This window comes from Mirounga angustirostris, unplaced genomic scaffold, assembly GCF_029215605.1.
Source record: "Mirounga angustirostris isolate CCGP_5_RB_7025 unplaced genomic scaffold, mMirAng1.0.hap1 SCAF_4, whole genome shotgun sequence".
Lineage (NCBI taxonomy): Eukaryota > Metazoa > Chordata > Mammalia > Carnivora > Phocidae > Mirounga > Mirounga angustirostris.
In genome coordinates this window covers 90,541,857-90,567,768 of record NW_026991712.1, presented here as the reverse complement: position 1 = coordinate 90,567,768, position 25,912 = coordinate 90,541,857, and the positions used below count along the sequence as shown (strand labels likewise).

General features: G+C 39.7%; 1 long non-coding RNA gene across 1 annotated transcript in view; it reads left to right on the top strand.

Annotated features, from left to right (window-relative positions):
- Positions 1-25,912, top strand: part of LOC129046395 (uncharacterized) — a 68,398-nt gene that overhangs the window by 28,415 nt on the left and 14,071 nt on the right. The window contains exons 2-3 of the long non-coding RNA XR_008507584.2: positions 713-783; positions 25,364-25,467. This is a non-coding gene — a long non-coding RNA (uncharacterized LOC129046395). The remainder of the gene's footprint in view (positions 1-712; positions 784-25,363; positions 25,468-25,912) is intronic.

Genomic DNA, 25,912 nt, shown 5'->3' with positions numbered 1-25,912 from the left:
TCCTCTGTCTTCCTAATCTCGGGGCTGGGCATTGTAGAATACCCTCATATCCCAGCATGATACACTCTGGGTCTCCAGCTCACTAAGTGAACAGATAATGATAAGAGTGTTGAAATCCATTCCTACAACCCAGTGGCTAACATCAACTATACACGAAAGTGATGTGATGTATCTTCAACTCAACTGCAAAGCCACACAAAGGGAGATGTGGCAGAGAGGAAGTCAGTAACCAGTTAACAAATTAGTGTTAAATAGTTTAATTTTGTAAACTTTACAAAAACATATAACCATATCCACACATTGGTAGAGCTCCTACCAGGGCCTTGGAAGGGTCTCATGCCATTAGCTTCATGGCCAATCACCTCTACATGCCCTGTGGGTGTGCTGAACAATTCTGTCCCCCCTACTGGCAAGTATTACTCAAAGTGAGCAAGACGGTGGTAGGGATTTGGGGTTGCAAATTCAGGAGACTCTGGAAGGCAACAACTTGTCCAACACAGAGATGAGCTATGTCTCATTCAGCAGTGGTGAATCTAACTTAAACTGAGTCTTGAGGATATGACGGTGGCATATCAGAAGGAAAAACTTTGTGCTTCCTCTATTTTGCGGGGTTCCCCCACCCCCCGCCAACATCAGCTAGTTACATTTGAGTTCCCAACTCCTCTTTGAAATCGCTGTGATTTACCTGACTCTGAACTCTTTCATCTTTCAGAAGATCCCTTCTTGAAAGCACCATGATCCTCTTAGAGCACTATGACACCCGGAGGTGGTAGAGGTAAGCTGGTAAGTTTGCCAACCCGCCTCAAGGGGTCCTGGGCTGAGATACTTTTGAGGCTGGTGAAAGCAGCAGTGGAGAAACAGGGGCCCAGCGGAATGGTGGTCATTCCAGAAATGTAACCCCTCAGAAACGTGCTACCCAGCCTCTCATAAGAAGGGTAAAACAAATAAAGCTGCTGCCTATTTGGAACATACTCTGGCTCCTTCCACATCTGCAGGACATTTAGCTCCTTGCATCTGGTAATGTTTGCGCAAATATAATTCCATATTCACTAATAATTCCTGGGGCTAAAGGCCCCCCCTCGGGTAACCTTGTTAATATTCTCTCAAGGCCTGGTGTGAACGCCTCATAGCATTTTGATTAGAATTCAATCTTGTGTTTTTTTCCCTCTCTGTCTCTTTCTCCCTCTCTCCTCTCATGCTTTTCTGGCCCCCGGTTTCCTGGCCACCCACATCAGGAGACATTCTCCCTCCCTTCCACTCTCCATTCTCAGTTTCAAGGAATTTCCTTGTGTCAAAGGCAAAGTGTGATTGACATATTTTTCCCTTCTTAAGAGCAGTCATCTCGGTGTTTGATTTAACCATCTCCTTATGGGGCTCGTACAATCATTACCTGGGTGAAAAAGAGACCTCCTGCTCACCCTCACGCTCAGACCCACGTAGCTCAGTATTTTTGTAGACTTTTAAATTGCTGCTCTCCTTCCTCTTTTTTCCACCCTTTTCTTTCTTTTTGGTTGGCACTAGCAAATGATTCCCTGGTGTGTTGTACCCTGAGCCTTAAAGGATTTTAGTTATCCACAAACAGGTGACCAGCTGCCTCCTGCCAGTGCCCTCTGCCTGCCAAGAAAAGCATTTACTGTTCTTTAGATCTGGGGGAAAGAATGGATACAGAACGAGCTGTCTAGTTTTGAATTCACCAACTTTAGTCAGGTTGTGTTCCTTTGGTTCCTTAGTCTTCCAGCTTATTTTTCTCTCAGGAGAAGAAAATAGAAAACAAAAGCAAATTAGCCATAGCATGAAGAATTGTATTTAAACCCAAGAGGAATTTCTTGGCAGTGAAGTTCTTAATGTTGGAGTGATTCTGGAATGCATGTACTGTCTCTCAGGCTGCCTTATCATCGAATTATTATGGGTTCTAAGGGTTTCTGCCTGAAGGGGATGAACTAGATGACCTTGAAAGGTCACTTGCAGCTTTTCAATTCAACAGCAATCCCCTTCTTTTCTGTGAAGGGCCACACTTCTCATAGTATTGGAGCAGACTCTATCTTAAGGGAATTGCTCATGCCTCTCTAGAGTAGCCTGAATCATGTCTCCTACCGATGATTATGATAAGCTGCCTACTCACAGCTCCCAATTGCAGGCAGCTCTGTTGTCATGCAATAATTGCATTCTTAAGTAACCTTCTTGCCCCAATCCCATTGTTTCAGAAGGAAACGAAGCGCTAGAAGATAGAGCCTTGGATTGGCAGTGACAAAGTCGATTTTTTTTTCCTGCAGGAATTTCGGTGGTAAAGATAGTTTTAATAAAAAACTATCTGTATATAGCTACACTATCTTAACTCATTGTGCAAAGTATTCAGTATGACATTTCACTTTTAATCAGGAGTAATGGTCTGTGTGTCACGATTACTAAAAGCGCTCTTATTAACATAGCATGACATAAGTACTTGCTTGTTGTAATTACCATCTGTGTTATGATAAACAAAGCATAATGCCAACCAAGCAAAGCAGGCATATGATCTTACGTTGAGAGTAGCAGCAGTATGTGTACTATACATTGTGCTTTGATTGACATTATATCTCACCGCTTTAGGAAAACGTGGCTGTAGAGGAAATGCCAGTGCTCCCCATTATATAAATACTCCTAAGAATCCATGTCAGTCCATGGTCCTCCCAGACCAGTATCCGAGTCTGAAAGTAGAATGATGGGATTACATGTGGAAAGTCATGATTACCCTAAAAAACACTGACTCAAAAAGGTTAGGATGGACTCTAAGGCATTCGTAGGTTATCATTTCTTATTAGAGTCCCAAGAGCCACTCACTGAAGTCAGGACCCACAAGAACTCATGTGGTCCATAATGCCTCTCCATCTTTTCTGTACCCAATTTATATTTTTGTCCTGTATGAAAGGAGTAGTACTTCCTTTTATGTCTTGTATATCTGCTTCTTTCAAACTCAAATTTCACCAAGTCTTGTATTCCAGAATTTGGTTAAAGAGTCTATGGTTCTCCGTTTCTTTATCCTCCATGACTTGGAAAACTTTAATCAGATTTTTGCTGCACTCTCCACCCATCCACCCATTCCCTCCACCACTACCTTCATCTTTCCAGTTGAATAAATAGACGTTTTCAAAGCTTGTCCTCATGTAGAATCCCTTCCTCTCTTCCTAAATGTTGTAGTTGATGATGTCCGGAAAATTCTTTCATACCTAAATGACGGTGACTGGCATTGTGTATCTCAATGTATGTTGTTTAGGCTGGGATTATTTTTTTTTTAAGATTTATTTATTTTAGAGAGAGAGAGTGAGCAGGAGGAGGGGCAGAGGGAGAGGAGAGAGAGAATCCTCAAGCAGGCTCCCTGCTGAGCACAGAGCCTGACTTGATCCCAGGACCCTGAGATCATGCTGTGAGCCGAAATCAAGAGTCAAACACTTAGCTGACTGAGCCACCCAGGCACTGCAGGATTTTTTTTTTTTTTAGAAGAGTAGGTATAATACATTCACATCTTCTTATTCAGTTTTTCTGCAATTTTTCTGTGTTGAAGGTAATGAGACCAACTTTATTAGATAATCACCATTAATAAGTTTAATACTAATGTCAGAAATTTCTAATTTTTTGAGAAGTGGGAATAATTTTTCAAATGAAAAGTTATCTGGAATGCAAAAAATATGAATATGTTGTAAGCTATGTGATATTTGGGGACCAAAGCCTAGCCCCTTTGGCCTCCCTCTGGTCTCTGAGGTACTCCACAAAACTAGAGAGTTCCTCAAAACATACTTTGAAAATCACCAAGCTGGGCACCTGGGTGGTTCAGTCCTTAAGCGTCTGCCTTTGGCTCAGGTCCTGATCCCAGGGTCCTGGGATCGAGCTTCGCATCGGGCTCCCTGCTCAGCTGGGAGTCTGCTTCTGCCTCTCCCACTCCCCCTGCTTGTTCCATCTCTCTCTCTTTCAAATAAATAAATAAAATATTATTTTAAAAAAATTACCAAGCTTACCAAAGTAAGCACCAACCACTGTTTACTTTATTTATTTATTTTTTAAAGATTTTATTTATTTATCAGAGAAAGAGAGTACAAGCAGGGGGAGCGGCAGGCAGAGGGAGAAGCAGGCTCCTGGCTGAGCAAGGAGCCCCATGAGGGACTTGATCCTAGGACCCTGGGATTGTGATCTGAGCTGAAGGCAGACGCCTAACTGACTGAGCCACCCAGGCGTCACCCACTGTTTACCTTAAAAAGCTGGGATTTACAGGGCACTTGGGTGGCTCAGTCAGTTAAGCGTCTGCCTTTGGCTCAGGTCATGATCCCAGGGTCCTGGGCTTGAGCCCTGCATTGGGCTCCCTGCTCTGCGGGAAGCCTGCTTCTCCCTCTCCCTCTGCCTGCCACTCCCCCTGTTTGTGCTCACTCTCTCTCTGTCAATTACATTTTTAAAAAATCTTTTAAAAGCTGGAATTTAGTTAAAAATGCCGGCATCCACATTTTCTTAACCAACTCTTTCTTTACAGAACATATGGTTTTGAAATGCAGCCTTTATTTCGGGTCATTCAAATGCGCTTCAGGCTCTCCTGTCCAGGGTTGTAAATGAGGTCACATACAGAGTTCAGCACGAAGTTCACCCTTACCTGCACAGCAGCAGTCCCAGCCCGCTTCTGAGGTGTTCCTACCCTCTCATGTTTCTCAAGGAGTCTCTCAAAGGGGTCTTGCTTGTGTCCCCCTCGTCAGTAAGACCACTTCAGTCCAGGGTCTCTGAGTGTAAAGGGGCTCCGCTGCTCCAGAAAGCTCCATGCGGTTCTTCACAGCCAGTGCTGTCTCGGGTCACTCAACCAACACAGCCTGTGGGTGCTGCTCTCCCCTCTGCCCAGGAGCGGACACAGACCCTTTCTTGAAGGCCTCACAGCACAGCCAAGAACAGATCGTAACACGTAATGTCACTTTTTTGTTACAGCCCCAGCTATCACAAAAAGGGAACATACACCAAAACCATCCTTCAGCAGGCAGCTAGCCATCCTTATGCAGTCTGCTACAGATCACACTTCTGCCCTGATACTGCAGGAAAAACTTTCCACCCAATATCCATTCTCTCCTTGTTTTGATACAGAAAAACAATTTTATTTGAGATGGTGATGAGCCATGTTAAACGGATACCTTTCCCAGCCTTTCTTGCAGCTAGGTATGGTCACAAGACTGAGTTCTGGCTAAACCAATAGAAGGGGACTTCTGGGAAGGCTCCTTGCAGGGGCTGGTAAAACTGGGAGATGCTTCCCTTTTCCCTTCCTGCTGCCTGAAATGAGTGTGGGATGACATGCGCTATGGCAACCATATTGGAACATGAGGTGGTCTTGAGGCTGGAAGCCAAATGCGGAGGATGGTAGAGCAGAAGGAAGGCGGAGTCACTGATTACTTGGGGAAGTCACCGCAGTATCCTTGGAAGAATCACTACTGGACTTGTTTGTGTGTGTTTGGGTGTTCTGTAATCTGTAGGCAAACCAAATCAGGGCACAGCAGCAATGAGCCTGCTTTCCTCCCTTGCTATTGGGCGTGCTCGGCTCCTGACCTGGTTGCATACGACAGAGTCTGGCTACTATCCATTATGTGGGAAAGCCCTTTAGCATGGCTAGTCTCTCCAGAGCCTCTTCCCAAGAAAACCAGAGCCCAGAAAGAAGTCATTCGCTCCTTACCCACAGTCTAGGACCCAACTGCCATCTCTTCACCCGGAAGTCTTTTCAGAATAATTGAGAATTATACTTATTATTCCTCCAGACCCTCTTATTCTGCCCACAGGGGTGTGGCCTCACCTGCCGCTGCCAATAGTAAGCACATCGGGCCCAGTTTCAGCCATGGCTCAGTTCCTTTGTCTGATAAATGGGAAAAAGTTTAAATAAACATAAACCACAAATGGTTTTAAAATATACTCTTAGGTATTAGTTTTGGAATCCCTACCAGAGTGCTTCTTAAATTTTTTTTTGGCTCATCTTGTTTTTGGCTCATCTTGCCCATATGTGCATCTTCTTAGATATAGAGCAACACATGGATATTAACCCAGAAATGCACACACAGACTGTTGCATTTACACATACGTGCACACAGAGATTTTTATATAGACTACCACATTGCTATGTATATCCGTTAGCATATATCCTGGCACACTGATACCCAAGTTCAAAGGAATTTGGATTGAAGTTTAGTTAATAGCAAATATATGGGATGGGATAGATATAGCAGTTAAAAGGACCAGGCAGGTAGATTCGAAATGAGCCAAGTAACCTCCATGGTACTCATTTTTAATGGCATTGCAGTAATGTAAATTTTCTATGTGTTCCAGGGGTAAGTCTAATGAGAGACTGATTAGAGAGATGGGCCTGATGGACAGCCCAGCACTGTTGCTGAGCTGGTCTGTGTCGACTTGGCCATCTTAACGGTCACTTCTTGGTAGTAGAACCATCATGAGCTATCCTTGATAGTAACAGGGAAAGGCAGTCTTGTCTTCCAGCCTTACCATAGGCACCCAGCAAGATTTTGAAATATGAATGAATGATTCATATACTCTGCACAGACCCCTCCCCTTGCAAGACTGTCTGACCTTCATTGGGTATGCTTATGGGAGGGAGAGAAAGCAAGTGCAGTGGCCACTTGGATCCAGGACATGGCAGAGGGAAAAGGAGCTAAAGTCAAGTCTCTGTGCTGATATCTAACCCCCAGCCTGGGAGCTGATGTGGACTTTACACCCTGCAATGGTAAAGATTTTCTAGGATGTTGTGCAAGGAACAAGACATCCAGCGCTTTCCTGGAGAGGCTCCTCTGGAGATAGAGACAGATAGAAAGACCGAGGCACTTTGTTTTTCTTTTCATATTTTCATTTTTTCCCCTATTTATGTCCATGAATGTTCTTCTCCTGTCCTGGTGTTTGAATACTTATATGTGCTAACCACAGCCTGGCCCTGCTGTCACTTAGCCAAATTACACACATTTCGGTCTTTTCATCTTTCTTTATGAACCAGCCTCTCTAGTCTATTTAATCATGTTGGCAGTTCTTTTCTGAATTCCACCCAATTTAAAAATAAGCTAAATTCTCCACCCCTGTGGATTGAAAAGCAGGCGGTTGCGAACCCATGCAGGGCGCCAGCCTTGGTTTGAGGCGTGTAGAGGAAAGATATGCCCCTGTCTGAAACTCTCTATTCCACAGCTTGGAAAGGGCCAGGGGAAGTGGGGAGAGAGGCAGGAAACTTGGCTGGTCAGAGCTGGAGACCAGGGTATTGTGCTAGGGTTTTTCAAATTAGGTGATGGTCCAATCTGGTTCAGAATCCAAAAGGTACAAAAGTATATGTACAAGGAACAGAAAGTATTGTTTCTGTATTTGCCACCTAGTCACCCAACTCTTTTTTTTTTTAAAGGTTTTATTTATTCATTTGACACAGAGAGAGAGAGAGCTCAAGCAGAGGTAGCGGCAGGCAGAGGGAGAAGCAGACTCCCTGCTGAGCAAGGAGCCCGATGTGGGGCTCAATCCCAGGACCCCGGGATCATGACCTGAGCTGAAGGCAGATGCTTAACTGACTGAACCACCCAGGTGCCCCTAGTCACCCAACTCTGAAGAAGCACCCAAAGTTACCTGTCTCTGTATCATTCCAGAGAGATTTTATGCACGTGCGACTGAATAGGTATTTGTGTGTGCATGGACATCTCCCCACCTCCATTTTTATACCAATAGCGATATACTATATGCATTGCTCTCCTCTTCACTCTCTCTCTTAGCAATATATCTTGCAGATCTGGAGGTTGGTCCATATTCACACATTAAAAAGCTTCTTCAGTACTTTTTATGGCTATATAGTATCTATATCATAAATATGCAGTAATTCGTGGCCCACAATTAATGAGCATTTATATTTTTTCTGACTTCTTATAGTCACTATCAACAAACATCTAGGGATTTTAGCAATTTTTTTTTTTATTCCCGGCAATGCCTCTCTGATTAACTTACACATTTTGTACATGTGTAAGTAGATAGATAGGATAAAATTCCTGGGTTGAAAGGTATGTGCATCAGGTTGTCTAGTTCAAATCTGACTGATCTGCCAACTTATACACCCATTGCCAACATGTGAGAATATGTGTTTCCCCACAGCCACACACATACATAATTTTTTAGAACTTCGACAATCTGATAGGGGTGAAAAGTAAGTCATCTTTGTGTATTTCTGTTATTATGAGTGAGATTGGTTTCTTTTCACAAACTTAAGAGCCATTTGAATTCCCTTTTCAGTGAACACTCCATTTCCTTGCTTTACATCTCTATTGAGTGGTTGGTCTTCCATTGATTTGGGGGGTCTTTCTATATTAGGGAGATTCGCTCCTTGTGATTTAAGTTGGAAATATATTTTCCCGTTTGTCATTCTTTTCTATTTACCTAGGTGAATATATTCACCTATTACTTCATAATTCCTGGGTTTTGGTTTTGTGACGTACTTAGAAAAGTTTTTTCCACTTTGAGGTTGCTTTTTTTTTTTTTTTTGGCTCTCCTTAATACCCATCACCGGGCTAACCCATCCCCCCACCACCCTCCCCTCTAAAACCCTCAGTTTGTTTCTCAGAGTCCATAGTTTGAGGTTGCTTTTTCAAAATTCCATGGTTTCTTCTAGTATTCATATAAATAACAGGTAAATCAAACTTTGTGTTTTTCCAGATAGCTACCCAGTTGTCTCAATATCATTTATTGAATAATCTATCTTTTATCCATAGATTTGAAATGTTACCTTTAACATATATAAAATCTCCATTGCATTTGTGCCTCTTTTTGATTCCTAGTTTGTTCCAGTTATCTTTCATGCCAATATCATATTATTTTAATTATCTGTAGCTTCAAAAATTGTTTTATTGTTTTTAAAAAAAAGACTGGAAGTCCACCCAACATTTAGTTATTGCTTCTGAGTGGCGGAATTAGAAAAAAACATGCCTTCCTTCTTCTTTACTATGTTACAGATTGTGTAATAAACTGGCTTTAGTTTATAAAATAATGTGCCAGAAAATAAAATAAAATAAAAATTGATTGTTTAATAAAAATAATTCCCCTTTATTACTCTTGTCTTTCAGAATTTTCCTGTTTTCTTTGTTGTTGTTTTCTTCTGTATGAATTTTAGAATCAGGTTGTCTAGTTAAAAAAAATCATTTGGGCATTTAAAAAATCAGGGCATGTTAAATTTATAGATTTAGGGTAAGTAGCCATCTTTATGATACTGCTTGCTTCTCCCCAAGAATATGATATGCTTTTTATTTGTCATGTGTGTTTGTGTGTGTGCTCATTTAAAAGTTTTATTTAAATGCTTATTTAAAAATTATATTTAAACTTTCATAAGTTATGCCCATTTCTTGGTAACTTTTTTTCATTGCTATGATAAACTAAGATCTTCCATTATCTCTTCTAATTATGTGTGTGTGTGCTTTTGCTTTCTGCTGATTGCAAAATTTTGTAATCATCAGGCATATTCCCAAATCCTCTTCTGTTCTGTTCTTCTGTTCTGTTTCTCTTAAAGGTTCTTTTAGGCCAGAGTTTCTCAACACTGTTCTATTGGCATTTTGGTCCAGATAATTCTTTATTGTTGGGGTGCTGGGGGTGGGGAGGGAGGTATTATCCTGTGCATTGAAGGATGTTTAGCTGCATTCCTCATCTCTACTGGTGGTGGTTGGTGGATTGCCTCTGATTAAGCACCATTGTTCTAGTCCTTAATCTAGGGAAGGTCTTCATTATTCTCACCCACTCCCAGCCCACTGCTCTATTAGGCACTGTTGGGTCTAATCACGAGAGTGGAAATAGCTAAAGCCCAATGTTCTCTTATGAGACCAAACTGTCTAGAAATAGCCATGGAAGTGATAGTTGATCATAGTTTATGGCCAAACTACGTGTGGAAGTCAGACAAATCTCAAGAATTTAAGTTAAAAGTAACACAAAGAGGGAGGCAGAATCTACACTTCTGTATCACACAGCTTTGATCTCAAGTGCATGGTGTTTGGCACATTCTCTAGCTGTTTTGTTTGTTTGTTTGTTTTTTAAGATTTTATTTATCCATTCATGAGACACAGAGAGAGAGAGGCAGAGGCAGAGGGAGAAGCAGGCTCCCCACAGAGCAGGGAGCCCAATGCAGGGCTTGATCCCAGGACCCCAGGACCACGACCCCAGCCAAAGGCAGATGCTCAACCAACTGAGCCACCCAGGCGCCCTCTCTAGCTGTTAAATGTGTGGTCACTGTCTTCTCAGTTGACTTGAACCGTAGCATCTCAGGCTTGAAGGGATATCATCGTGTTCTTTAAGGCATGACTTTATGTCACCCTTCTACACTCTCAACTATGCCTTCCCCCTTTTGTATTTTCTACAGTGCTGGGTACATGGCAGGTGTTCAGTGAAGTTGATATTTTGCTAATCTAATACTTTCAGCCTGACATACTTTGGGTTTTTCAGGGAAAACAATGTGGTATAGCAGGAAACATTTAATGTTGGAAATCAAAAAGATCTGCTTTCAAATCCTAGCTAAGAGTCATTAGATTATAAGCCATATATACAAATTACCTAACCTGTGTGAATGGCACCTGCAAAACAATTATAAATATACTAGCACTGTAGGGTTGCAGTGGACATTGGATCAGATCAAATATACAATGCACAAGAGCATAGCAAGATCACAATACATTTTTAATCCTCAGTTAAAACTCAGGCAATCTATATGTGATCATTGTTATCATCTTCGTTATTATTATTATGTGAATACAAGTTTTTAACCTGGAGAATTAAAACTAAAACAATCTAAATTTTCTATTAAAAATGTCAAAGTATACATTGAAATATTGGGAAACTGGTTCAATACTAATGAAGGTCAGATATTTCTGTAAGCAACATTCCTATCATGTCTTATTTATTGGAGATAAATTTTTTTTTTAAACTATAGCACCTAGCATTCCCAGGTAGTCTCACATCCAAATACTAACCAGGTCTGACCCTGCATAGCTTCTAAGATTGGGTGTATTCAGGGAGTATGGCCATAGACCTGGAGGTAGATTTTTTGAGAACCTAAATATTCTGGGCCTTATGGTTAAATCAGTCAGCAATATGGGTGTTCTATGGAGTTCACTGTTGACTTTAGAATAGCATATGATACAAAGGGGAAAACTTTGTTCTTAATCATGTTTTCTATGAAGCGAAGCAGAGTTTAACAATAGCATTGTTTAGCTGAGCTTGCATCATCTTTTGTTAAAGACTTTTTCAAGTTTTGGAATGTCATACACATGTAGAAACATACATAGAACTTAAATGTACTGTATACAAAGAAGAAAATAATGGGTAACCTCTGTGCAGATTAAAAAATAGCACATTTCCAGCCCTCAGAACAGTCCTTGTTTCTCTTTACGGTTTTACCACCTGTGAATATGTCCCTTACGAATATAGTTTAGGATTTATTCTGTCCTATTTTAAAGTTTACATAAATGTAATTATTTTTTGTGTCTGACTTCTTTAGGTTTGTCTATATAATTTTTTTCCTGTATAATATTCCATTTTATGAAGGTAACATAATTTGTTCACCTATTCTATTGTTGATGGACAGGTGAGTTATTTTAACCTGGGGGCAAATATGAGCCATGTTGCTGTGAGCATTCTTGTACATGTATTGTAGTTGACAAGTGCAGGAGTTGCTTGAGCTTAGGTACCCAGAAGTAGAATTCTGGGCCATGGGGTATGTATAACTTCAAATTTAACAACAATTTTCAAAAGAGGTTGTGCTAATCTATACTCTAACTGAGAATTCTAGTGGCTCCACACTCTTGCCACACCGGACATTACCGGACTTAATCAATTCTATGAACCTGGTAAGTCTGGGGTGGAATTTTGTTGTAGTTTTAATTTGCATTTCCTTGAGGTTGAGAGCCTGAGAATATGCTAATTGGACAATTAAAAATGTCCTCTTTTGTGACTTGTGTCTTTAAGTCTTTTGGCTCTATCCCTGCTAAACTGATTTTGTTATTTACTTATCTATGAATTCTTTTTTATTCTGGATACTCTTCATTTGCCAGTTAGATGTGCTGCAAATATATCCTCAAATTCTGTGATTTGGTCTTGCCCTTTCTTTGTGTTTTTTTTTTTAATTAAAGATTTTTATTTATTTATTTGACAGAGAGAGACCCAGCGAGAGAGGGAACACAAGCAGGGGGAGTGGGAGAGGGAGAAGCAGGCTTCCCGCTGAGCAGGGAGCCCGATGCGGGGCTCGATCCCAGGACCCTGGGGTCATGACCTGAGCTGAAGGCAGACGCTTAACGACTGAGCCACCCAGGTGCCCCTTCTTTGTGGTTTTTATTGATGAACAAAGTGCTTAAGTTAAATGTAGTCAATTTATTAATCTTTTCCTTTTATGATTAGTGTTTTTATGTCATGTTTAATAAATAATTCTCATTATGAAGATCAGGAAGATATTCTCCTATACTCTTTTCTAAAAGCTTAAATATTTTGCCTTTTATATTCAGGTTTATAAATTGACTTTTGGTATTGTTTGAGGGAGTAATCCAGTTTCATTTGCCTCTCCCTTCCCCACTATATGCATATTGAATTGCCCCAGCACCATTTAGGAAAAGATTATACTTTCCCCACTGACCTGCAGTCCTGCTTCTGTCACATGTCAAATTCCTATATATAAATGATATTTTGGGGGCTCTCTAAAAGAAATTTTGTGTATTGATTTTGTATTCAGCAACTTTTTAAAATTCTTATTAAATATCATTACCTGCAGATAATTTTGGTTTTTCTACATATATAATATCATCTTCCAATAATGAATTTTGGCTTTTTGTTTTTTTTACCAATCCTTTTACCTATTATTTCTGTTTCCTGCCTTATTGTACTAGTTAAGACCTCTAACACAATGCTAAAAGAAAGTAGAAGATAGAAATTTTGGACATCTTGCTTGTTACTTACCTCAAAGGAGAAGCTTTTAATTTATACATAATTAAAATAATTTCACCATTATGTGTGATGTTGATGTATATTTCTTTGTCACATTAAAGATTTCCTTTTTACCATGAGTGGATATTGAATGTTGCCAAATACCTTTTCTTCATCTATTAAGATGAAAACTCACAGAACAAAATGTATGTGCCTGGTACTAAGAACATAAGACAAAATAAGATATGGGACCTAGCATCAGTGAGCCCAGAGTTTAGTGGGGAGATGGGCATGTTAACAAGTAATTTAAATGAACTGTGACAAACATTACAATAGATAGATATATACAATGTCAGGTTGATACAAAAGTAGGAAATGATTAAAAATGAATCAGAAACCTTCATAGAGAAGATGCCATTTGATCTGATTTTAAAATATTATCAGGAGTTTTCCAGCCATAAAAAGAATGGAAGCGGGGCACCTGGGTGGCTCAGTCAGTTAAGCGGCTGCCTTCGGCTCAGGTCATGATCCCGGGGTCCTGGGATCGAGCTCCCTGCTCAGTGGAGAGTCTGCTTCTCCCTTTCTCTCTGCCTACTTGTGCTCTCTATCTCTCTGTCAAATAAATAAATAAAATCTTTAAAAAAGAAAAAAGAATGGAAGCAATTCATGGCAGAAGAAATAATATGTGCAAAGGTCTAGTGGTATGAAACATGAGGATATGCGCTTGGTGGCGGCATGTAGTTCTAAGAACCTGCAACTTAGTTTACAGGGACTGATAGGAGGTGAGGCTGGACAGTTATGTAGAAGCATATCATTAAATTCCTTAAATGATAAGCTACAGAGGTTGGAGTTTTGGTGTCATTATTGGCCATAAAGAGCAATCAAGAGGCTTTAAATATGGAAGTAAAAGGACAGATTTTTGCTTTAGAATAATTAAGTATCAGTGTGAAGTGTATCTTGGAAGTGAGACAGACTGAAAGCAGGAAGATAATTATGATGTTACTGTCATGTTATAGTGTAGACAGAAAATTTGAAATGAGGGAAGTGGATAAGAAGGAGAGGGATGATATTAAAAAAATGACTGTGGTTTCTATTTGAGTGAACTAGTAGATAATAAATACAAGGATAAGGAAGACTAAACATTCACACTGGGGGAAGCCAGCTTCCATGTCATGAGGACACCCAGTTAGTCTACAGGGAAGAAACTGAGATCTCCTGTCAGTAGACAGCAAGGAACAAGACCTGGCAACAACTTTCTGAGTGAACTTGAAGGAGATCCCCCCTCTAGAGAGGCCCACAGAGACTGTGGCCCCTGCCAACAGCTTGCCTGCCACCTCATGAGATCTGGAACCTCTCCTATAAGCCACTATGCATCTTTGACCCAGAGAAGCCCTGAGATAGTAGGTGTTTGTCTTTCATTTTAAACTGCTAAATTTTGGGGGTAATCTGCAGTATAGCAATATAACTATACAACATATTTTTCTCACTTTTCCAAATGAAAAAAATTGTTCATTTTTTCCTGGGATTTTAAGAATCTTTGTAATTTTAGGGGCACCTGGGTGGCTCAGTCAGTAAGCATCTGCCTTCAGCTCAAGTCATGCTCTCAGGGTCCTGGGATTGAGCCCCTCATCAGGCTCCCTGCTCGCCGGGAGCCTGCTTCTCCCTCTCCTCCCTGCTTGTGCTCTCTCTCTCTCAAATAAATAAAATCTTAAAAAAAAAGAATCTTTGTTATTTAAGAAGGTTAGCTTTAACTCTCAAATGCACTATTCATATTTTCAACCCACTTTGTTATGTGTCTTTTAAAACTTCTGTTCAGGTTTTACTCCAAGCAACTTTTGATTTTCATGTCACATGGGGCAGTCTTTTTTCCTCTTTGGCTTTTCTGTTTTATTTCATGTATTAAAATACATGCATAATTTCAAAATTATTTTTTAAGAAATCAATCATGCTTACTTCTATTGCTATGTCTTTCAGTTCACTAAGACTTTCTTCTGCAGTGTCTAATCTGCTATCATTTCCATCCAATGTATTTTTCACTTCAGACATTATAGTTTTCACCCCTAGAAATTTGAGCTGGGTCTTTTTTATAGTTTTCAAGTCTATACTTGGAATGCTTAATCTTTTCTTCAGCTTCTTATCTTATTCATTTCTGGATCTGTTTCTATGGACTGACTTTTCTTCTCATTATGGGTCATGTTTTCCTACTTCATTGCATGCCTGGTAAATTTTTTTTATTGGATGCCACACATTGTGAATTTCACCTTGTTGGATGCTGATTATTTTGACATATTCCAGTAACTATTCTTGAGTTTTGTTCTAGGACACAGTTAAGTTACTTGGAAAATACTGATCCATTTAGAGCTTATTGTTAAGCTTTGTTAGGTAGGACCAAAACAGCATTCAGCCTAGACCTAATTTTTCTCCATAATAAGGCAAACTCTTCTGAGTACTTTACCTGATGCCCTGTGAGTTTTGAGGTTTTTTCACTGTGTTTGTTGGCAACAGGAATGGTTTCCAGCCTTTGTGATCCATTTTTCTCTCTAAACCTTTCACATGGTTGTTTTCCCAGTCTCTGAGGCTTCTACTAGTTCACTCACACATTTACTGAGCAGTACTGACCTGAATACTGCCAGGGGATCCTCTGAAGACCTCCGAGCTCTTTCCCTGTGTGCAGCTCTTTTCTCTCTAGTGGCTTCAGTGACCTTGGTCTTCCTGGACTCCCAGCTCCATCTCTTCAGTTTAGAAAGATCACTGGACTATCCCTGGTTTCCCCTTCTCTATAGTGTGCCTTGAAACTCTCTCCAGGCATGGAGGTCGGCAATCCTGAGACTCATGTCATCTGTGTCCATCTTTCAGGGACTACTGTCCTTTGTTGCCTGATGTCCAATGTTTTAAAATCATGTTGCTTGTGTCTTATTTTTCAGTTATTTCAGGATTTAAGGTAACATTGCTGTTATTCCTCATGTTCTTCTAAATCTTTTGTTTTATACATTTACATCTTTAATCCATCTGGAATTTATTTTTGATGAGAGAAATATACTTTTAATATTTTTCCAATGGTTAGCCAGTTGCCCAACATCATATTTTGAATTCTTCCCTTCTCTCCTCACCCAGTTTGAAATGTCACCTTTATCAGAAGCCAAAATTTCATAGATATTTGAGTCTGTTTCTGAACTCTTTATTCCATCCTTTGGTTTTTCCTTTTTTATTAAGTAACAAACCTTTTTATTTACTGAAGTTTCAAGATATATTGCATTATCTCGTAAATTATCTCTCATTTCTTTTTATTTTCAAGATTTCTTTGAATATCCACACATTTTTTCCTGCATTTTAACATTTCTAAAACATTATTTTAATATCATTTTCAATTTCCTTCTCATGTATCATGGATGTTATTTATTGAGATTGTATTAAATTTAGAGGACTTAGACAAATTTGAAGGTGGCAAAGAGAAGCGTTCGGAGAGTTCTAGCTCAATGACTTCCATTTTCATGGTGAAGAAAGAGGCAGAGACATGCTGATTGTGAGTAGGTTAGGGTGAGACACAGACTAATGGAAAATGACAAAAGTTTAAGTGAATCATATGTGCTATAATGAGTGGGGTCATTGGATCCCAGATAAGGAAAGCACTAGTGGGTATGCAAAACATTGATTGAGTATCACAGCATTAAAAATAAAGAGTCATCAATGGGTATTTGTACTTCCATATTTCCTTTCTCTGAAAATACAAAACATGCCCCTAAGGAGTCCTGGAATCAGTATTTGTTATTACCAAACCATGGCACTCCTAAACAAATCTCTAGTCATCTGATTTTTTTTTTTTTTGAAAGTGCATGTCTCTCTAGTTCACTGTCATATCACCAGTGCCTAATATACTGTCTTTCCAGAGTTGGCACTGAATAAATACTAGGGGGTGAGTTAGTTAACTTCTGAATGGCTCCTCTGACTTCTGCTTAAGGTGCTATGTTGCTATCTTTGCCTGTGTGCCTTCAGATTCAAGATAGTCTTTATCCAGCCAAAAATTGGAATGGCCGGTTCTCCAATTTCCTGGAAATGGGGAACTTATGATGGATTTCTTCTGTTTACAAACTGGCACAGAGTCTTAAACTGTTGTTTGAGAAAGGTCTTCTTCACTCTTAAATTTCTTAAATCTTCTTTCCAAATTACCCAAGTTGTTCATGTAAGTAGGTTCATGGGAAAATTAAGATAAAGCAGTGTTCAAAGCAAAAATACCTTATTTCTTTCAACTATCCAGAGGCATTCATTTCAAAAATAGTGATAAAGAAGAGAAGGAGTCCACTTTGTATTAATGTGTGATTCTACTTAATTTCACCCTTAGTGAACTGCACACTCCAGTATTTGAACCACTCAATGGTTTTGAAAAAGTAGACTCTCTTAGTTTAGTTTTCTAATAATTGTCTCTTGCATTACATGTAAACAAGCATATGGTTTAGACTGGTGTAATACCTTCACTCTAAAACACCTCGAGGTAATTTCTGGTGGAGAAAAACTGGGTGCTTGTGTTTCAGGGCTTTATTTTTCTGATAAAAGATAGATTTTGAGCACTCAAGCAGTCTTCGTGGAGACTCTTCACAGGAAAAGGAAAATTTTGAAAATTCAGAACCCAGTTAGATGTTTCAAGTGTTAGACTGATGTGAACTTTTGTAGACCAAGTAGATTCACTTGGAACCTACTTCCTCCATGTTAACTTTTGTTTTATTATTTTATTTTAAGGGACACAAGGCTTGAAGTGCTTTAATAGCCCCTTAGAGACTGTTTGGCTATTACATAACCCATAAAAAACAATATTTGGATGATTTAAAGGGAAATGAATCAGAAATTTAAAGGTTCAATTTTCTTCATATGACAGAAGATTTTTCTCCCCAGAGTCAATAAAAATGGTCCTGAGGGTAAAACAGATCTTGGATTTTATTGACACAAGAATTATTATATATGAATGTGCAGATAGTTATGTCTACTCTAAAATACTTTTATTTAAAAATATTTAGACAATCAATCTTATATTTTTCTATGGATTAACAAGGGATCTAACAACTTTCCCAATTTCTGCAGAAAAGATAATTTTCTTGCATCAAACCTGGTCGATTAAATTCTGTAGGTTCTGAAAAGTCAGAGCCAGATGGAAATGTGATCTCAGTTCTCCAGGGGATGTTTTCATGGAGTTTCCCTCAAAAGTTATTTTAGGCTTCTCAGTTACACTCAAAGTGGGTGATGGTGGCATGGTCCAGAGTATCCATGTTAACTGGTTGGCAATATTTTAAATTTGGTTATTTCTCATACATTTAATGTTTACGTCTTCTTACATTTAAACAAGATTTTCATTTAGTCACTGGACTTGGGAGACATAAGCATTTCTATGTGGGTTAAGAAATGGCTTCCTCCTCCACTGATGTAAGGGAAATGGGAGTCAGCAAACCTAATTTTTTCTCCCTGTTCTGCCATTACCTCCATGAGGGACACTGGGCAAAGTCCATCATGTTTTAAGCCCCAGTCTCCTCATCTGTAAATGAGGGTGGTTAGATGATCTCTAGCACGGATGATACACAATTTTGATACATAATAATTATTCATTAAATGGTAACATTTGCTTTTATTGATGAACTTGTTTCATGGTGAATATTGAAATATCTTAATTTTAGATTCCTAAAGAGCTTAGAAGTTGACTCAAAAGTCTTGGACTTGCATGTTGTGTCACTGTTTACTAGCTGTGTAATCTTAGGGAAATTTCTGCATTTTTTAAAGACTCAATTTCTTCGTCTGTAAAATGGGAATAAAGGTAACACTATTAGGCACAGGGTTTTTTGTTGTTGTTGTTGCAAATAATAGAATCCGCTCTGGTCAGTTTAGGCAGAAAAATAATTTGTACAAATATGAAGCAACTCCCAGAATCCTCTGGAGGGCAAGAAAACCAGACTTAGAAATGATGAGGCCAGAAACAACACCAAATCAGACTATAGAATTTGCTCCAGTGAAAACACCATTGCTGCCAACACTTGGCAACCACTCTGTTTCTTGGAGAGACACTGTAGCTTGCATTGATAATGCTTGGTCCTGGATGCCAGGAGCTCAGCCATTGAACCCCTGTGGTCATGTTCAGCTGGGATGGATGCCGTTCATGTCTACCTCCATGTAGCTTTAGCTTCCAAGCTGAGGTCTCACATGGGTGTTTCTGATTGGCAACACCTAATTCACATGTCTGATGTCAGCAACAAGGGAGCCTGGGACAGTAACTTCCGGCTCTGCCTTGGGGTTTACAATGTAGGAAACTCCTCAAAACCCAGAAAAGATGTTCAGAAGAAATTCAACTACTCTATCAAGGAGAAAAACAATGCCCCAGGTAAGAAACTCTGCACTAAATGAATAGTGACTACTATCTTTTAAAGCTTATGCTGTTCAAAGAAAGATAACGTAGATGAAGCATGTAAATGAAAACTGCCAGGAAATCTAGCTACATGTGCTTTCTTTTAAAATTCTGTGTGTACACACACACACATACACAATTGTGAAATATATTATTATGAAAAATTCATGAAGTAGAGAAAAATTATAGGGAAGAAATAAGTATCATCCAATAGTCCTACCTGCAGATAACAATTTTTATCATTTTGGTTCAAAACCCATCCATCCAGCTAATGTAGTTATAATTATATAATATATATTATACATATTTATCTATATCATATATATATACACACAAATTTGTATGCATGATAACATATGATTTTATACCCAATTAGAAAAATTAAATATAGGTATCTTTCCATACTAATAAATATCGATCAGCATCATTATTATTATTTTTTTAAAGATTTTATTTATTTATTTGAGACAGAGAGAATGAGAGAGACAGAGAGCACATGAGAGGGGGGAGGGTCAGAGGGAGAAGCAGGCTCCCCGCCGAGCAGGGAGCCTGATGCGGGACTCGATCCAGGGACTCCAGGATCATGACCTGAGCCGAAGGCAGTCGCTTAACCAACTGAGCCACCCAGGCGCCCAGCATCATTATTTTTTTAACGCTGCATGTCATGCTGCCTTAAATTAAATTATACAATAATTTTTCCAATAATCACCTATGCAGGGGTAATTTCCAAATTTTTGCTTTTATCAAGAGAGTTATGGTGAACATGGGTATAGCCAAATACATTTGTGGAGTAATTCCTTAAGATGAATTTAAAGAAATAGAATTGCTATTTAAATACACAGTTGAGTGGGGCACCTGGGTGGCTCAGTCAGTTAAGCATCTGACTCTTGATTTTGGCTCAAGTCATGATGTCAGGGTCGTGAGATCAAGCCCCAAGTCCGGGCTCCACGCTGGGTATGGAGCCTGCTTAAGATTCTTTCTCTCCCTCTGCCTCTCCCCGCCGTACCCCTGTTCACTTGCCCTTTCTCTCTCTAAAAAAAAGTATATACAGTTGAAAAGACTTCTGATACATTCAATAAAATTGGCTTCAGAAAATTGGTAACAATTTATGTGTGCAACATTTGAGTGTGAATTTCCCCACATTATCATAACACTTAGTATTATTAACTGTTTCTTTTTTTAGTCAATTTGTTAGGAGTAAAATATCTCATTAATGTTTAACTTGCATTTCTTAGTTTACAACAAATATATTTCAAATATATTTATTTTTCACTTACATTTCTTTTTTTTGTGAAATGTGTGTTTATGTCCTTCACTCACTAATAGATTGATTTTTAAATTCTTTTATTGTTTTTTACTGGTTTTCGGGGCTCTCTCTATATAAAGATATTAAATTTTTGTGTCTTCCCAATGCCTTTCCCAAGATGTCATTGCCTTTCATTAGAATTGAGGTGAAACATACCTAGTAAAGTGCACAAATCTGAAGTTTACAACTTGGTATGTATATATCACGTAGCAATCACCTAGATCTAGAAAAATAACATTTCAAGCACCTAAGAAGCCTGCTTCACTTTCCGTCCCAGTCACTATTCCCCCTCCCAGGAGTAACCCCTATTTTGACACCATAGATGTCATAGATTGCCTATTCTTGAACTTCATATAAATGGAATCCTATGTGGGAAGAAGTTTCTGGCTTCTTCTATTTATTATTATGTCCATGAGAGTCATCCACATTGATAGAGGTCAAGTAGTTCATTTTTCTGAACCACAATTTATTCAATGGTAAAATGAGGATAATAATAGTACTTATGTGGTAGTCATGGAGATAAATGAGTTAATGTAAGTAATTAAGTTATGCTTCAGTTAAGAAGTTAATGCAAATACCAGAACAGTGTTTGTCCTGTGGTAACTGTTGATACTTAGTACATGGTAGCTGCTAGTATTACACTGCTGGATTAGATCTGTTAATTTTTTATTTAAAGTTTTTATATCAATATTCATAAATGAGTTCAGTCATGCTTTAGCATTTGTGCATGCATGTGCTAGTCTTGTACTGTTTGAATATTGGGTTATGCTAATCAATGGTATCTTCAGCTACCTGCGTGTTCTTCAAGAAGTTGTGGAATGAACCTTTACTGCTCACATCCACGCACCATTCCTACCAAATCTGCTTCTCAGAGACATCTCAGAGCTGCTGTCTTTTCTCCATCACCACCTTCTCTGCTCTAGCCCATGCCTCCATTGTCACCTAATGGGTCTTCCCCTTTCTAAGCATGTGCTCCTTCCCATGGCATGTAGGATCCTCAACAGGGTCTACCTGGTTCTTCACATTATGGTCCTGCCTACCCCTCCGTCCCTGGCTTGTCCCCATCACCCTCATTCACTGGACACACTCCCTGCCCGGTTTCGTGCTCTCTGCGCCTGGCCTGGCCAATCCCTTACACTTTCTGACGGAAATCCTTCCTGATGTGGCAATATCACATAGACCTCCCTATGTAATCACTTGTCTTGCCTTTTTCTTTTCTTTCTTATCACTCACAACATGTGTACTTATACATATATTTGTATGTTTGTCTAATATCTGTCTCTTGGCTCTATGAGGTACTATTTTATTTGCCACTTTATCTGGCATAATGCTTTGCACATAAGAATTGCTCAATAAATAAACTGAATGAAAGGCTCCCAGTCTAGTGGTGGAGACAAATATGTATGCCTAGCAATGAGAAAAAAAGCCAAACAGATGTATGGAACTAGATGCCAGGGGCACAGAGGAGGAAGCAAGAAACCGTGTCCAGGGAACCCTCCCACTGGCAGGCTGCCTGTAGACAGAGTTGCTCATTGACTTACTAACTTCCCCTGGAATGCTCTTCTCTCATAGTTGACATGTTGATGGCACTATGTTACCACAGGGAAGGAATTGGTTCCAAACCAGATTTAAAAGCACAAGTCCCAAGGGACTCAAGGAAGCAAAAATTTGTCTGAGCTCTTGGCTCACACACAGAGCACAATGGCAGCTCTGAAAAGGGCAGAAGTCCTCTGCACCCACAAGCCCTGTTTATTTTCTCCTCTAGCAGCAGGGGTAGCATAGGTCAGCCGAAATGGTGCATCTTGATGAATATTTATTGACCCAAAATGTCACGCTGACAGACATGTGGACAGGCAGACACAGAGGCCTCACTTCTCTGCTCCCAAGGTTGTGACACAGCTGACATTTCCCTGCATGGGTCCTGACTTCTCCAGCTGCTCCTGGGGATGCTGGTGTCTGGCTGATGGGGGTCAACACAGATACTGTGCCCTGTGCTTGCCATGCTGCTGCCCAGGCCTCTACTAAATGGTGGTCTCAAGACACTTCCCATTCTCCCGACCCACACACACTCTCACCTAGCCAGTCTCTTTTCCAATCCTTTCTCTACGGGCTCTTCCATCTCCTTAATTGCATTGCAAGAGTTGCAGGTGGTCAAATTAATTGTGCAATTTACAGAGGGAAGTCCTGGGTGACACCAAGGACTTTATGGTAGAGAAATGGGTTCTGCTTTCCCTATAAAAAGTAATTGTGTTGTCATAAATGTGACTTTTGCTCCCTTATTCTTAATCTTTTCCTCTTCATTTTCTGGGTTTTCTTTCCATCTCTCCCATCATAGCTGACTTCATTTAATCAATTTAATGTTTATTTTAGAAACATTTTATTGTTAGAATCCAAGTAACAGAAAACCATAAAAAGCAAATGGACAGGTTAAAATAATTCTTTTAAGGCTAGCACTCTTGCAAAGCACCTGTCCATGAGAAGAGAATTTTTCTAGTCATCCTCAGAAGCCCTCAGTATGCTCCCGTCTCTTCCCGCCAGAATAACCACTATCCTAACTTATGAAAACTACTTCCCACTTTTCTTTATAGTCTTTACACCCAAGTGTATTAGCAATCAGTCTGCATTATCCCTTCTCCCTGGTAACCACTAATCTACTTTCTCTCTGTGTTTTCCTACTGTGGACATTTTATACAATACATGAACTTTTGTATCTGGCTTCTTTCACTTATATTTTCAAGGTTCATCCATGATGTGGCAGGTATTAATACTTCATTCCTTTTATGGCTGAATAATATTTCGTTGTATGGATATAGAATATTTTATCTACTCAACAGTTGATGAACATTTGGGTTCATTCCACCATTTGGTTATTATGAATAGCGCTTCTATGAATGTTTGTGTACAAATTTTTGTGTACACATACGTTTTCAATTCTCTTGGTGTGTACTCAGTGGAATTTCTGGGTCATATAAGTCTATGTTTCATTTTTAAGGAACGGCCAAATTGTTTTTCAAAGAAGCTGCACCATTTTATATTCCAACTAGCAGTATACAAGGGTTCCAGTTTCTCCAGATTCTTATCAACACGTGTGATGTTCTGTCTTTTTTGTTTTAGCCATCCTAGTGAGTGTGAAGTGGTATCTCACTCTGGTTTTGATTTGCATGTCCCCAATGACATGTTGAACGTGTTTTCATGTATTTATTGACCACTTACATAACTTCTTTGGAAATTTTTTTTAAAATACATGTTCCTAGAGAGGTTTGTTTTTGGTTCTCTAGTTTTCTTCCTTTGCCTCTCCTCTGTCCCTTAGAATATCAGGAGAAAGTCCTAGAGTATTCTGCATACCTGCCCCTTGGTCACATCTTTGCTTAGAGAGGACTGCACAGCAGGAGACTTGGAGTGGGAGTGGGGTGGGGAAAAAGGGTGATGTTTCTGTATGTGTGATTTGAAAAAACTTCCTAAAGGAGAGTGAAAAATACCCAATCTGTCAGTATCTATCTTTCTCTTTGGGTCCTATTTTTGAACAGTTCCTCCTTTGATATCTGTGAGAGGGTGAGGGAAGGAGAGGTCCTAGAAATCGTGTTTGTCTTATAAGAAGGCGAAAACTCAAAAGAATAATCCATGAAAAAGTTGATGAGACATTCATGGCCAGGACTAGCTCCAAGTAACTCTTCCTTTTCTGCTGTACTCCTTCCTCAACTCTTCTTCCTGTTCTGGCACTGACAGGCTTAGAGCAGCTCTCAAGTATCCACTCAGCAAAGAACACAATGGACTCCTTAGTCTTGAGCCATAGGGACTCCATCTTGTTCTCAAGGCAACGTATGTTGTGAACGAGGCTCAGATATTATCTATGTGCTTCACACTGTGCTGGGTGCTGGGGCAAGGTTACAGAAACGATAAGTTAGTTTATTTTTCCCTCATTTACTCAACAAACCTCTTTGAGTACCTACTATGTGCCTGACTCCGTGCTTCCCTGAAGGAGACCAGCTTGGGAAAAAATCATTCAGAACCCATCAACATTGGATGCATTCCAGTGCACGGTCCCTATATGAAGTAGAGCTCCAGAAGAGAAGAGGCAGGTGTCGAGTAATGTCCCCATGAGGTACAGAGTCATGGCGGAGTGGCCAGGGGTACAGCTCCCACCACTGGCCAAAGAAGCTTGAATGAGGAGCCCATGCTCAAGGTGGGAAGAATATCAATACCATGACAGGCAGGTGGAAACAATGTTTTTGAGCTTTTGCATATTTTCCTGAACTTCCCATCTCATACCTTATAGGAGGCTATCTTATTCCATGTGCTGTATTATTTGTGGAGGCAAGAAGTAAATGTGACCCATCATCAACTGCTAGGAGGGTATTACCTCTTTAAATCTAATCTCATTGAGCTCCCTGCACCTTTTATATTGCCATTTCCCTTTTAGTCATTGTCAATTAGCTCTCCATTGCTGGTTTTAGTTTTCTACGTGATAAGCAGAGGTTTTGAATCCATCTTGATTAAAGCAGCGAGGCCCCAACCCCATCCTGCCAGCTTCCTTTGAAGTTCATGCAAACTCCATATTCAGATCAGCTGCCCAGGGCACAGAGAAAGATGAGCTATGAGCTGTGCAACATGAGGACGCCAGGCCAGATGCTTCAAGGCAGGCAGCTTCCTTCTGGGAATAGAATCACCAGAGAGTTCCATCTCTCTGGAACGGTTTAGGTGCGGCGGAGGGGGGAGAAAGCACAAAAATCAAAAAATGAAAAGATGATTTCTCGGGTCTCTTCCAGGCACTGTCCAAATTAGACTAGGATCTATTTGTTAAAGCTGGTGGCAGGCTTTCCAGTGCTCGGGACTGCCCAGAAATCTGGATTCTTCCAAGATGTCCCATTTGGTAAGTTGGAAGATTGGCTCATTATGTAGAGGAAATCAAGAAAGGGAAGCATGGGATATTGCTAAGTATATATCATGGTATTTTTCTCATATTTGTGTAACAATTACTCTGTCTCCAGCCCTCTTACAGACTGCCTCTTCACGTCCTCACATCTCGTGTTCTTCTTTATTCTCCCTCTCTCTGTCTCTTTCTCTCCATCTCTGTCTCTCTCTGTGAAACCACCATCTCCCCCTTATTTGCCTCTTCCTCTTCCGCTTATTTTTTCTCTTTATACATATTTTCAAATGGATGTTTGTGGCTCTGATAGTAATACATTTTAAAAGAAGCCACTTTACTTTGGGGAAGAGTTCTTCATTTGTAGAATATAATGACCCTTAAATTTCCCTCTAATGCTAAAATTCTATGGTTCTCTGAAATACTTACTCTGTTCAAATAATGCATTTCC